Consider the following 13,176-nt stretch of genomic DNA (forward strand, 5'->3'; position numbering starts at 1 on the left):
ATGCAGTGTTGCAGTGAGATAGAGGGACAGTCATATCTGGGATGCTCTCTCTTCATGCAGTGATGCAGTGACATAGGAGGGATAGTCATGTCTAGGGAAGGATGTTCTCACTTACATGCAGTGATGCAGTGAGATAGAGGGACAGTCATATCTGGGATGCTCTCTCTTCATGCAGTGATGCAGTGACATAGGAGGGATAGTCATGTCTAGGGAAGGATGTTCTCACTTACATGCAGTGATGCAGTGACATAGGAGGGATAGTCATGTCTAGGGAAGGATGTTCTCACTTCCATGCAGTGTTGCAGTGAGATAGAGGGACAGTCATGTCTGGGGTGCTCTCTCTTCCATGCAGTGGTGTAGTGACATAGGAGGGATAGTCATGTCTAGCGAAGGATGTTTTCACTTCCATGCAGTGTTGCAGTGAGAGAGAGGGACAGTCATGTCTGGGATGCTCTCTCTTCCATGCAGTGATGCAGTGGCATAGGAGGGATAGTCATGTCTAGGGAAGGATGTTTTCACTTCCATGCAGTGTTGCAGTGAGATAGAGGGACAGTCATGTCTGGGATGCTCTCTCTTCCATGCATTGATGCAGTGACATAGGAGGGATAGTCATGTCTAGGGAAGGATGGTCTCACTTCCATGCAGTGATGCAGTGACATAGGAGGGATAGTCATGTCTAGGGAAGGATGTTCTCACTTCCATGCAGTGATGCAGTGACATAGGGGTATAGGCATGTCTAGGGAAGGATGTTTTCACTTTCATGCAGTGTTGCAGTGAGATAGAGGGACAGTCATGTCTGAGATGCTCTCTCTTCCATGCAGTGATACAGTGACATAGGAGGGATAGTCATGTCTAGGGAAGGATGTTCTCACTTCCATGCAGTGATGCAGTGACATATGGGTATAGGCATGTATAGGGAAGGATGTTTTCACTTCCATGCAGTGTTGCAGTGAGATAGAGGGACAGTCATGCCTGGGATGCTCTCTCTTCCATGCAGTGATGCAGTGACATAGGAGGGATAGTCATGTCTAGGGAAGGATGTTTTCACTTCCATGCAGTGTTGCAGTGAGATAGAAGGACAGTCATGTCTGGGATGCTCCCTCTTCCATGCAGTGATGCAGTGACATAGGAGGGTTAGTCATGTCTAGGGAAGGATGTTTTCACTTTCCTGCACTGTTGCAGTGAGATAGAGGGACAGTCATGTCTGGGATGCTCCCTCTTCCATGCAGTGATGCAGTGACATAGGAGGGATAGTCATGGCTAGGGATGTTGTTTCTTTCATGCAGTGTTGCAGTGAGATAGAAGGATAGGCATACCTAGTGATGTTCTTTTTTCTTCTATGCAGTGGTACTGTGAGATAGATCTGCCCGGGTACCCTTTATTCCTTCATGCATTGATTCAGTGAGATAGACCTGCCCGGGGATACCTTTTTACTTCATGCAGTGATTCAGTGAGATAGAGCCGCCCACGGATCCTTTTTACTTTATGCAGTGACATAGTGAGGTAGACCTGCCTGGGGATCCTTTTTCCCTTCATGCAGTGATTGAGTGAGATAGACCTGCCAGGGGATCCTTTTTTTCCTACATGCAGTGATTGAGTGAGATAGACCTGCCCTGGGATCCTTTTTTTCTTTCATGCAGTGATTGAGTGAGATAGACCTGCCAGGGGATCCTTTTTTCCCCTTCATGTAGTGTGACTGTGTGGAATGGACCTGCCCTGGGATCCTTTTTTCCTTTGTGCAGTGATTGAGTGAGATAGACCTACCCGGGGATCCTTTTTTCCTTCATGCAGTGATTGAGTGAGATAGACCTACCCGGGGATCCTTTTTTCGTTCATGAAGTGATTGAGTGAGATAGACCTGCCCGGGGATCATTTTTTTCCTTCATGCAGTGATTGAGTGAGATAGACCTACCCGGGGATCCTTTTTTCCTTCATGCAGTGATTGAGTGAGATAGACCTACCCGGGGATCCTTTTTTCGTTCATGCAGTGATTGAGTGAGATAGACCTGCCCGGGGATCCTTTTTTCCTTCATGCAGTGATTGAGTGAGATAGACCTACCCGGGGATCCTTTTTTCCTTCATGCAGTGATTGAGTGAGATGGACCTGCCCGGGGAATCCTTTTTTCCTTCATGCAGTGATTGAGTGAGATAGACCTGCCCAGGGATCCTTTTCCTTCATGGGGTGATGGAGTGAGATAGACCTGCCATGGGATCCTTTTTCCTTCATGCAGTGATTGAGTGAGATAGACCTGCCCGGGGATCCTCTTTTCCTTCATGCAGTGATTGAGTGAGATAGACTGGGATCCTTTTTTCCTTCATGCAGTGATTTAGTGAGATAGACCTGCCCAGGGTGTTTTTTTCCTTCATGCAGTGATTGAGAGAGGTAGACATGCCCAGGGATCCTTTTTTCCTTCATGCAGTGATTGAGTGAGATAGACCTGCCCGAGATCCTTTTTTCCTTCATGCAGTGATTGAGTGAGATAGACCGGGATCCTTTTTTCCTTCATGCAGGGATTCAGTGAGATAGACCTGCCTTGGGATCCTTTTTTCCTTCATGCAGAGAGTGAGTGTGCTAGACCTGCCCAGGATCCTTTTTTCCTTCATGAAGTGATTGAGTGAGATAGACCTTCCCTGGGATCCTTTATTTCCATCATGCAGTGATTGAGTGAGATAGACCTTCCCTGGGATCCTTTTTTCCTTCATGCAGTGATTGAGTGAGATAGACCTTCCCTGGGATCCTATTTTTCGTCATGCAGTGATTGAGTGAGATAGACCTTCCCTAGGATCCTTTTTTCCTTCATGAAGTGATTGAGTGAGATAGACCTTCCCTGGGATCCTTTTTTCCTTCATGCAGTGATTGAGTGAGATAGACCTTCCCTGGGATCCTTTTTTCGTTCATGCAGTGATTGAGTGAGATAGACCTTCCCTGGGATCCTTTTTTCCATCATGCAGTGATTGAGTGAGATATACCTTCCCTGGGATCCTTTTTTCCTTCATGCAGTGATTGAGTGAGATAGACCTTCCCTGTGATCCTTTTCTTCGTCATGCAGTGACTGAGTGAGATAGATCTTCCCTGGGATCCTTTTTTCCTTCATGAAGTGATTGAGCGAGATAGACCTTCCCTGGGATCCTTTTTTCCTTCATGCAGTGATTGAGTGAGATAGACCTGCTGGGGACCCTTTTTTTCGTCATGCAGTGATTGAGTGAGATAGACCTACCCGGGGATCCTTTTTTCCTTCATGCAGTGATTGAGTGAGATAGACCTTCCCTGGGATCCTTTTTTCCGTCATGCAGTGATTGAGTGAGATAGACCTTCCATGGGATCCTTTTTTATGTCATGCAGTGATTGAGTGAGATAGACCTTCCCTGGGATCCTTTTTTCCTTCATGAAGTGATTGAGTGAGATAGACCTTCCCTGGGATCCTTTTTTCCTTCATGCAGTGATTGAGTGAGATAGACCTTCCCTGGGATCCTTATTTCTATCATGCAGTGATTGAGTGAGATAGAACTTCCCTGGGATCCTTTTTACCTTCATGCAGTGATTGGGTGAGATAGACAATCCCTGGAATCCTTTTTTCTATCATGCAGTGATTGAGTGAGATATACCTTCCCTGGGATCCTTTTTTCCTTCATGCAGTGATTGAGTGAGATAGACCTTCCCTGGGATCCTTTTTTTTGTCATGCAGTGATTGAGTGAGATAGACCTTCCCTGGGATCCTTTTTTTTGTCATGCAGTGATTGAGTGAGATAGACCTTCCCTGGGATCCTTTTTTCCATCATGCAGTGATTGAGTGAGATAGACCTTCCATGGGATCCTTTTTTTTTGTCATGCAGTGATTGAGTGAGATAGACCTTCCCTGGGATCCCTTTTTCCTTCATGAAGTGATTGAGTGAGATAGACCTTCCCTGGGATCCTTTTTTCCTTCATGCAGTGATTGAGTGAGATAGACCTTCCCTGGGATCCTTATTTCTATCATGCAGTGATTGAGTGAGATAGACCTTCCCTGGGATCCTTTTTTCCTTCATGCAGTGATTGGGTGAGATAGACCTTCCCTGGGATCCTTTTTTTCGTCATGCAGTGATTGAGTGAGATAGACCTTCCCTGGGATCCTTTTTTCCTTCATGAAGTGATTGAGTGAGATAGACCTGCTGGGGATCCTTTTCTTCCCTTTATGGAGAGATTGAGTGAGATAGACCTTCCCTGGGATCCTTTTTCCTTCATGCAGTGATTGAGTGAGATAGACCTGCCGGGGATCCTTTTCTTCTCTTTATGGAGAGATTGAGTGAGATAGACCTTCCCTGGGATCCTTTTTTCCATCATGCAGTGACTGAGTGAGATAGACCTTCCCTGGGATCCTTTTCTTCATCATGCAATGATTGAGTGAGATAGATCTTCCCTGGGATTCTTTTTTCCTTCATGAAGTGATTGAGCGAGATAGACCTTCCCCGGGATCCTTTTTTCCTTCATGCAGTGATTGAGTGAGATAGACCTGCTGGGGATCCTTTTTTTCGTCATGCAGTAATTGAGTGAGATAGACCTACCCGGGGATCCTTTTTTCCTTCATGCAGTGATTGAGTGAGATAGACCTTCCCTGGGATCCTTTTTTCCATCATGCAGTGATTAAGTGAGATAGACCTTCCCTGGGATCCTTTTTTTCCATCATGCAGTGATTGAGTGAGATAGACCTTCCCTGGGATCCTTTTTTCCTTCATGCAGTGATTGAGTGAGATAGACCTTCCCTGGGATCCTTTTTTCCTTCATGCAGTGATTGAGTGAGATAGACCTGCTGGGGATCCTTTTTTCCTTCATGCAGTGATTGAGTGAGATATACCTTCCCTGGGATCCTTTTTTCCTTCATGCAGTGATTGAGTGAGATAGACCTTCCCTGGGATCCTTTTTTTCGTCATTCATCATGCAGTGATTGAGTGAGATAGACCTTCCATGGGATCCTTTTTTTTGTCATGCAGTGATTGAGTGAGATAGACCTTCCCTGGGATCCTTTTTTCCTTCATGAAGTGATTGAGTGAGATAGACCTTCCCTGGGATCCTTTTTTCCTTCATGCAGTGATTGAGTGAGATAGACCTTCCCTGGGATCCTTATTTCTATCATGCAGTGATTGAGTGAGATAGACCTTCCCTGGGATCCTTTTTTCCTTCATGCAGTGATTGAGTGAGATAGACCTTCCCTGGGATCCTTTTTTTCGTCATGCAGTGATTGAGTGAGATAGACCTTCCCTGGGATCCTTTTTTCCTTCATGATGTGATTGAGTGAGATAGACCTGCTGGGGATCCTTTTCTTCCCTTTATGGAGAGATTGCGTGAGATAGACCTTCCCTGGGATCCTTTTTCCTTTATGCAGTGATTGAGTGAGATAGACCTGCCGGGGATCCTTTTCTTCTCTTTATGGAGAGATTGAGTGAGATAGACCTTCCCTGGGATCCTTTTATCCATCATGCAGTGATTGAGTGAGGTAGACCTTGCCTGGGATCCTTTTTTCCATCATGCAGTGATTGAGTGAAATAGACCATCCCTGGGATCCTTTTTTCCTTCATGCAGTGATTGAGTGAGATAGACCTTCCCTGTGATCCTTTTTTTCTTCATGCAGTGATTGAGTGAGATAGACCTTACCTGGGATCCTTTTTTTCGTCATGCAGTGATTGAGTGAGATAGACCTTTTCTGGGATCCTTTTTTCCTTCATGAAGTGATTGAGTGAGATAGACCTGCTGGGGATCCTTTTCTTCCCTTTATGGAGAGATTGAGTGAGATAGACCTTCCCTGGGATCCTTTTTCCGTCATGCAGTGATTGAGTGAGACAGACCTTCCCTGGGATCCTTTTTTTCGTCATGAAGTGATTGAGTGATATAGACCTGCTGGGGATCCTTTTCTTCCCTTTATGGAGAGATTGAGTGAGATAGACCTACCCAGGGATCCTTTTTTCCTTCATGCAGTGATTGAGTGAGATAGACCTTCCCTGGGATCCTTTTTCCCTTCATGAAGTGATTGAGTGAGATAGACCTGCTGGGGATCCTTTTCTTCCCTTAATGGAGAGATTGAGTGAGATAGACCTTCCCATGGATCCTTTTTCCGTCATGCAGTGATTGAGTGAGATAGACCTGCCCGGGGATCCTCTTTTCCTTCATGCAGTGATTGAGTGAGATAGACCAGGATCCTTTTTTCCTTCATGCAGTGATTGACTGAGATAGACCGGGATCCTTTTTTCCTTCATGCTGTGATTGAGTGAGATAGACCTGCCTTGGGATCCTTTTTTCCTTCATGCAGGGAGTGAGTGTGCTAGACCTGCCCGGGGTCCTTTTTCCCTTCATGCAGTGATTGAGTGAGATAGACCTTCCCTGGGATCCTTTTTTCCGTCATGAAGTGATTGAGTGAGATAGACCTGCCAGGAATCTTTTTCTTCCCTTTATGGAGTGATTGAGTGAGATAGACCTTCCCTGGGATCCTTTTTTTCTGTCATGCAGTGATTGAGTGAGATAGACCTTCCCTGGGATCCTTTTCTTCCCTTTATGGAGAGATTGAGTGAGATAGACCTTCCCTGGGATCCTTTTTTTCTGTCATGCAGTGATTGAGTGAGATAGACCTTCCCTGGGATCCTTTTTTCATCATGCAGTGATTGAGTGAGATAGACCTTCCCTGGGATCCTTTTTTCCTCATGCAGTGATTGAGTGAGATAGAGCTTCCCTGGGATCCTTTTTTCGTCATGCAGTGATTGAGTGAGATAGACTTTCCCTGGGATCCTTTTTTCCTTCATGCAGTGATTGAGTGAGATAGACCTGCTAGGGATCCTTTTTTCATCATGCAGTGATTGAGTGAGATAGACCTTCCCTGGGAACCTTTTCTCGTCATGCATTAATTGAGTGAGATAGACCTTCTCTGGGATCCTTTTTTCGTCATGCAGTGATTGAGTGAGATAGACCTTCCCTGGGATCCTTTTTTCCTTCATGCAGTGATTGAGTGAGATAGACCTTCCCTGGGATCCTTTTTTCCTTCATGCAGTGATTGAGTGAGCTAGACCTTCCCTGGGATCCTTTTTTTCATCATGCAGTGGTTGAGTGAGATAGACCTTCCCTGGGATCCTTTTTCCTTCATGCAGTGATTGAGTGAGATAGACCTGCCCGGGGATCCTCTTTTCCTTCATGCAGTGATTGAGTGAGATAGACTGGGATCCTTTTTTCCTTCATGCAGTGATTTAGTGAGATAGACCTGCCCAGGGTGTTTTTTTCCTTCATGCAGTGATTGAGAGAGGTAGACATGCCCAGGGATCCTTTTTTCCTTCATGCAGTGATTGAGTGAGATAGACCAGGATCCTTTTTTCCTTCATGCAGTGATTGAGTGAGATAGACCTGCCCGGGATCCTTTTTTCCTTCATGCAGTGATTGAGTGAGATAGACCGGGATCATTTTTTCCTTCATGCAGGGATTCAGTGAGATAGACCTGCCTTGGGATCCTTTTTTCCTTCATGCAGAGAGTGAGTGTGCTAGACCTGCCCAGGATCCTTTTTTCCTTCATGAAGTGATTGAGTGAGATAGACCTTCCCTGGGATCCTTTATTTCCATCATGCAGTGATTGAGTGAGATAGACCTTCCCTGGGATCCTTTTTTCCTTCATGCAGTGATTGAGTGAGATAGACCTTCCCTGGGATCCTATTTTTCGTCATGCAGTGATTGAGTGAGATAGACCTTCCCTAGGATCCTTTTTTCCTTCATGAAGTGATTGAGTGAGATAGACCTTCCCTGGGATCCTTTTTTCCTTCATGCAGTGATTGAGTGAGATAGACCTTCCCTGGGATCCTTTTTTCCTTCATGCAGTGATTGAGTGAGATAGACCTTCCCTGGGATCCTTTTTTCCATCATGCAGTGATTGAGTGAGATATACCTTCCCTGGGATCCTTTTTTCCTTCATGCAGTGATTGAGTGAGATAGACCTGCCCGGGGATCCTTTTTTCCTTCATGCAGTGATTGAGTGAGATAGACCTACCCGGGGATCCTTTTTTCCTTCATGCAGTGATTGAGTGAGATGGACCTGCCCGGGGAATCCTTTTTTCCTTCATGCAGTGATTGAGTGAGATAGACCTGCCCAGGGATCCTTTTCCTTCATGGGGTGATGGAGTGAGATAGACCTGCCATGGGATCCTTTTTCCTTCATGCAGTGATTGAGTGAGATAGACCTGCCCGCGGATCCTCTTTTCCTTCATGCAGTGATTGAGTGAGATAGACTGGGATCCTTTTTTCCTTCATGCAGTGATTTAGTGAGATAGACCTGCCCAGGGTGTTTTTTTCCTTCATGCTGTGATTGAGAGAGGTAGACATGCCCAGGGATCCTTTTTTCCTTCATGCAGTGATTGAGTGAGATAGACCTGCCCGAGATCCTTTTTTCCTTCATGCAGTGATTGAGTGAGATAGACCGGGATCCTTTTTTCCTTCATGCAGGGATTCAGTGAGATAGACCTGCCTTGGGATCCTTTTTTCCTTCATGCAGAGAGTGAGTGTGCTAGACCTGCCCAGGATCCTTTTTTCCTTCATGAAGTGATTGAGTGAGATAGACCTTCCCTGGGATCCTTTATTTCCATCATGCAGTGATTGAGTGAGATAGACCTTCCCTGGGATCCTTTTTTCCTTCATGCAGTGATTGAGTGAGATAGACCTTCCCTGGGATCCTATTTTTCGTCATGCAGTGATTGAGTGAGATAGACCTTCCCTAGGATCCTTTTTTCCTTCATGAAGTGATTGAGTGAGATAGACCTTCCCTGGGATCCTTTTTTCCTTCATGCAGTGATTGAGTGAGATAGACCTTCCCTGGGATCCTTTTTTCCTTCATGCAGTGATTGAGTGAGATAGACCTTCCCTGGGATCCTTTTTTCCATCATGCAGTGATTGAGTGAGATATACCTTCCCTGGGATCCTTTTTTCCTTCATGCAGTGATTGAGTGAGATAGACCTTCCCTGTGATCCTTTTCTTCGTCATGCAGTGACTGAGTGAGATAGATCTTCCCTGGGATCCTTTTTTCCTTCATGAAGTGATTGAGCGAGATAGACCTTCCCTGGGATCCTTTTTTCCTTCATGCAGTGATTGAGTGAGATAGACCTGCTGGGGATCCTTTTTTTCGTCATGCAGTGATTGAGTGAGATAGACCTACCCGGGGATCCTTTTTTCCTTCATGCAGTGATTGAGTGAGATAGACCTTCCCTGGGATCCTTTTTTCCGTCATGCAGTGATTGAGTGAGATAGACCTTCCATGGGATCCTTTTTTATGTCATGCAGTGATTGAGTGAGATAGACCTTCCCTGGGATCCTTTTTTCCTTCATGAAGTGATTGAGTGAGATAGACCTTCCCTGGGATCCTTTTTTCCTTCATGCAGTGATTGAGTGAGATAGACCTTCCCTGGGATCCTTATTTCTATCATGCAGTGATTGAGTGAGATAGAACTTCCCTGGGATCCTTTTTACCTTCATGCAGTGATTGGGTGAGATAGACAATCCCTGGAATCCTTTTTTCTATCATGCAGTGATTGAGTGAGATATACCTTCCCTGGGATCCTTTTTTCCTTCATGCAGTGATTGAGTGAGATAGACCTTCCCTGGGATCCTTTTTTTTGTCATGCAGTGATTGAGTGAGATAGACCTTCCCTGGGATCCTTTTTTTTGTCATGCAGTGATTGAGTGAGATAGACCTTCCCTGGGATCCTTTTTTCCATCATGCAGTGATTGAGTGAGATAGACCTTCCATGGGATCCTTTTTTTTGTCATGCAGTGATTGAGTGAGATAGACCTTCCCTGGGATCCCTTTTTCCTTCATGAAGTGATTGAGTGAGATAGACCTTCCCTGGGATCCTTTTTTCCTTCATGCAGTGATTGAGTGAGATAGACCTTCCCTGGGATCCTTATTTCTATCATGCAGTGATTGAGTGAGATAGACCTTCCCTGGGATCCTTATTTCTATCATGCAGTGATTGAGTGAGATAGAACTTCCCTGGGATCCTTTTTACCTTCATGCAGTGATTGGGTGAGATAGACAATCCCTGGAATCCTTTTTTCTATCATGCAGTGATTGAGTGAGATATACCTTCCCTGGGATCCTTTTTTCCTTCATGCAGTGATTGAGTGAGATAGACCTTCCCTGGGATCCTTTTTTTTGTCATGCAGTGATTGAGTGAGATAGACCTTCCCTGGGATCCTTTTTTTTGTCATGCAGTGATTGAGTGAGATAGACCTTCCCTGGGATCCTTTTTTCCATCATGCAGTGATTGAGTGAGATAGACCTTCCATGGGATCCTTTTTTTTTGTCATGCAGTGATTGAGTGAGATAGACCTTCCCTGGGATCCCTTTTTCCTTCATGAAGTGATTGAGTGAGATAGACCTTCCCTGGGATCCTTTTTTCCTTCATGCAGTGATTGAGTGAAATAGACCATCCCTGGGATCCTTTTTTCCTTCATGCAGTGATTGAGTGAGATAGACCTTCCCTGTGATCCTTTTTTTCTTCATGCAGTGATTGAGTGAGATAGACCTTACCTGGGATCCTTTTTTTCGTCATGCAGTGATTGAGTGAGATAGACCTTTTCTGGGATCCTTTTTTCCTTCATGAAGTGATTGAGTGAGATAGACCTGCTGGGGATCCTTTTCTTCCCTTTATGGAGAGATTGAGTGAGATAGACCTTCCCTGGGATCCTTTTTCCGTCATGCAGTGATTGAGTGAGACAGACCTTCCCTGGGATCCTTTTTTTCGTCATGAAGTGATTGAGTGATATAGACCTGCTGGGGATCCTTTTCTTCCCTTTATGGAGAGATTGAGTGAGATAGACCTACCCAGGGATCCTTTTTTCCTTCATGCAGTGATTGAGTGAGATAGACCTTCCCTGGGATCCTTTTTCCCTTCATGAAGTGATTGAGTGAGATAGACCTGCTGGGGATCCTTTTCTTCCCTTAATGGAGAGATTGAGTGAGATAGACCTTCCCATGGATCCTTTTTCCGTCATGCAGTGATTGAGTGAGATAGACCTGCCCGGGGATCCTCTTTTCCTTCATGCAGTGATTGAGTGAGATAGACCAGGATCCTTTTTTCCTTCATGCAGTGATTGACTGAGATAGACCGGGATCCTTTTTTCCTTCATGCTGTGATTGAGTGAGATAGACCTGCCTTGGGATCCTTTTTTCCTTCATGCAGGGAGTGAGTGTGCTAGACCTGCCCGGGGTCCTTTTTCCCTTCATGCAGTGATTGAGTGAGATAGACCTTCCCTGGGATCCTTTTTTCCGTCATGAAGTGATTGAGTGAGATAGACCTGCCAGGAATCTTTTTCTTCCCTTTATGGAGTGATTGAGTGAGATAGACCTTCCCTGGGATCCTTTTTTTCTGTCATGCAGTGATTGAGTGAGATAGACCTTCCCTGGGATCCTTTTCTTCCCTTTATGGAGAGATTGAGTGAGATAGACCTTCCCTGGGATCCTTTTTTTCTGTCATGCAGTGATTGAGTGAGATAGACCTTCCCTGGGATCCTTTTTTCATCATGCAGTGATTGAGTGAGATAGACCTTCCCTGGGATCCTTTTTTCCTCATGCAGTGATTGAGTGAGATAGAGCTTCCCTGGGATCCTTTTTTCGTCATGCAGTGATTGAGTGAGATAGACTTTCCCTGGGATCCTTTTTTCCTTCATGCAGTGATTGAGTGAGATAGACCTGCTAGGGATCCTTTTTTCATCATGCAGTGATTGAGTGAGATAGACCTTCCCTGGGAACCTTTTCTCGTCATGCATTAATTGAGTGAGATAGACCTTCTCTGGGATCCTTTTTTCGTCATGCAGTGATTGAGTGAGATAGACCTTCCCTGGGATCCTTTTTTCCTTCATGCAGTGATTGAGTGAGATAGACCTTCCCTGGGATCCTTTTTTCCTTCATGCAGTGATTGAGTGAGCTAGACCTTCCCTGGGATCCTTTTTTTCATCATGCAGTGGTTGAGTGAGATAGACCTTCCCTGGGATCCTTTTTCCTTCATGCAGTGATTGAGTGAGATAGACCTGCCCGGGGATCCTCTTTTCCTTCATGCAGTGATTGAGTGAGATAGACTGGGATCCTTTTTTCCTTCATGCAGTGATTTAGTGAGATAGACCTGCCCAGGGTGTTTTTTTCCTTCATGCAGTGATTGAGAGAGGTAGACATGCCCAGGGATCCTTTTTTCCTTCATGCAGTGATTGAGTGAGATAGACCAGGATCCTTTTTTCCTTCATGCAGTGATTGAGTGAGATAGACCTGCCCGGGATCCTTTTTTCCTTCATGCAGTGATTGAGTGAGATAGACCGGGATCATTTTTTCCTTCATGCAGGGATTCAGTGAGATAGACCTGCCTTGGGATCCTTTTTTCCTTCATGCAGAGAGTGAGTGTGCTAGACCTGCCCAGGATCCTTTTTTCCTTCATGAAGTGATTGAGTGAGATAGACCTTCCCTGGGATCCTTTATTTCCATCATGCAGTGATTGAGTGAGATAGACCTTCCCTGGGATCCTTTTTTCCTTCATGCAGTGATTGAGTGAGATAGACCTTCCCTGGGATCCTATTTTTCGTCATGCAGTGATTGAGTGAGATAGACCTTCCCTAGGATCCTTTTTTCCTTCATGAAGTGATTGAGTGAGATAGACCTTCCCTGGGATCCTTTTTTCCTTCATGCAGTGATTGAGTGAGATAGACCTTCCCTGGGATCCTTTTTTCCTTCATGCAGTGATTGAGTGAGATAGACCTTCCCTGGGATCCTTTTTTCCATCATGCAGTGATTGAGTGAGATATACCTTCCCTGGGATCCTTTTTTCCTTCATGCAGTGATTGAGTGAGATAGACCTGCCCGGGGATCCTTTTTTCCTTCATGCAGTGATTGAGTGAGATAGACCTACCCGGGGATCCTTTTTTCCTTCATGCAGTGATTGAGTGAGATGGACCTGCCCGGGGAATCCTTTTTTCCTTCATGCAGTGATTGAGTGAGATAGACCTGCCCAGGGATCCTTTTCCTTCATGGGGTGATGGAGTGAGATAGACCTGCCATGGGATCCTTTTTCCTTCATGCAGTGATTGAGTGAGATAGACCTGCCCGGGGATCCTCTTTTCCTTCATGCAGTGATTGAGTGAGATAGACTGGGATCCTTTTTTCCTTCATGCAGTGATTTAGTGAGATAGACCT

The 13,176-nt window shown here is 45.2% G+C and overlaps 1 protein-coding gene across 1 annotated transcript in view; it reads left to right on the plus strand.

The window, feature by feature from the left end:
• COL9A2 (collagen type IX alpha 2 chain) overlaps nucleotides 1–13,176 on the plus strand; it is a 168,628-nt gene that overhangs the window by 71,140 nt on the left and 84,312 nt on the right. The window lies entirely within an intron of this gene.

This window comes from Ambystoma mexicanum, chromosome 11, assembly GCF_040938575.1.
Source record: "Ambystoma mexicanum isolate Mex_15411 chromosome 11, UKY_AmexF1_1, whole genome shotgun sequence".
Taxonomy (NCBI): Eukaryota; Metazoa; Chordata; class Amphibia; order Caudata; family Ambystomatidae; genus Ambystoma; species Ambystoma mexicanum.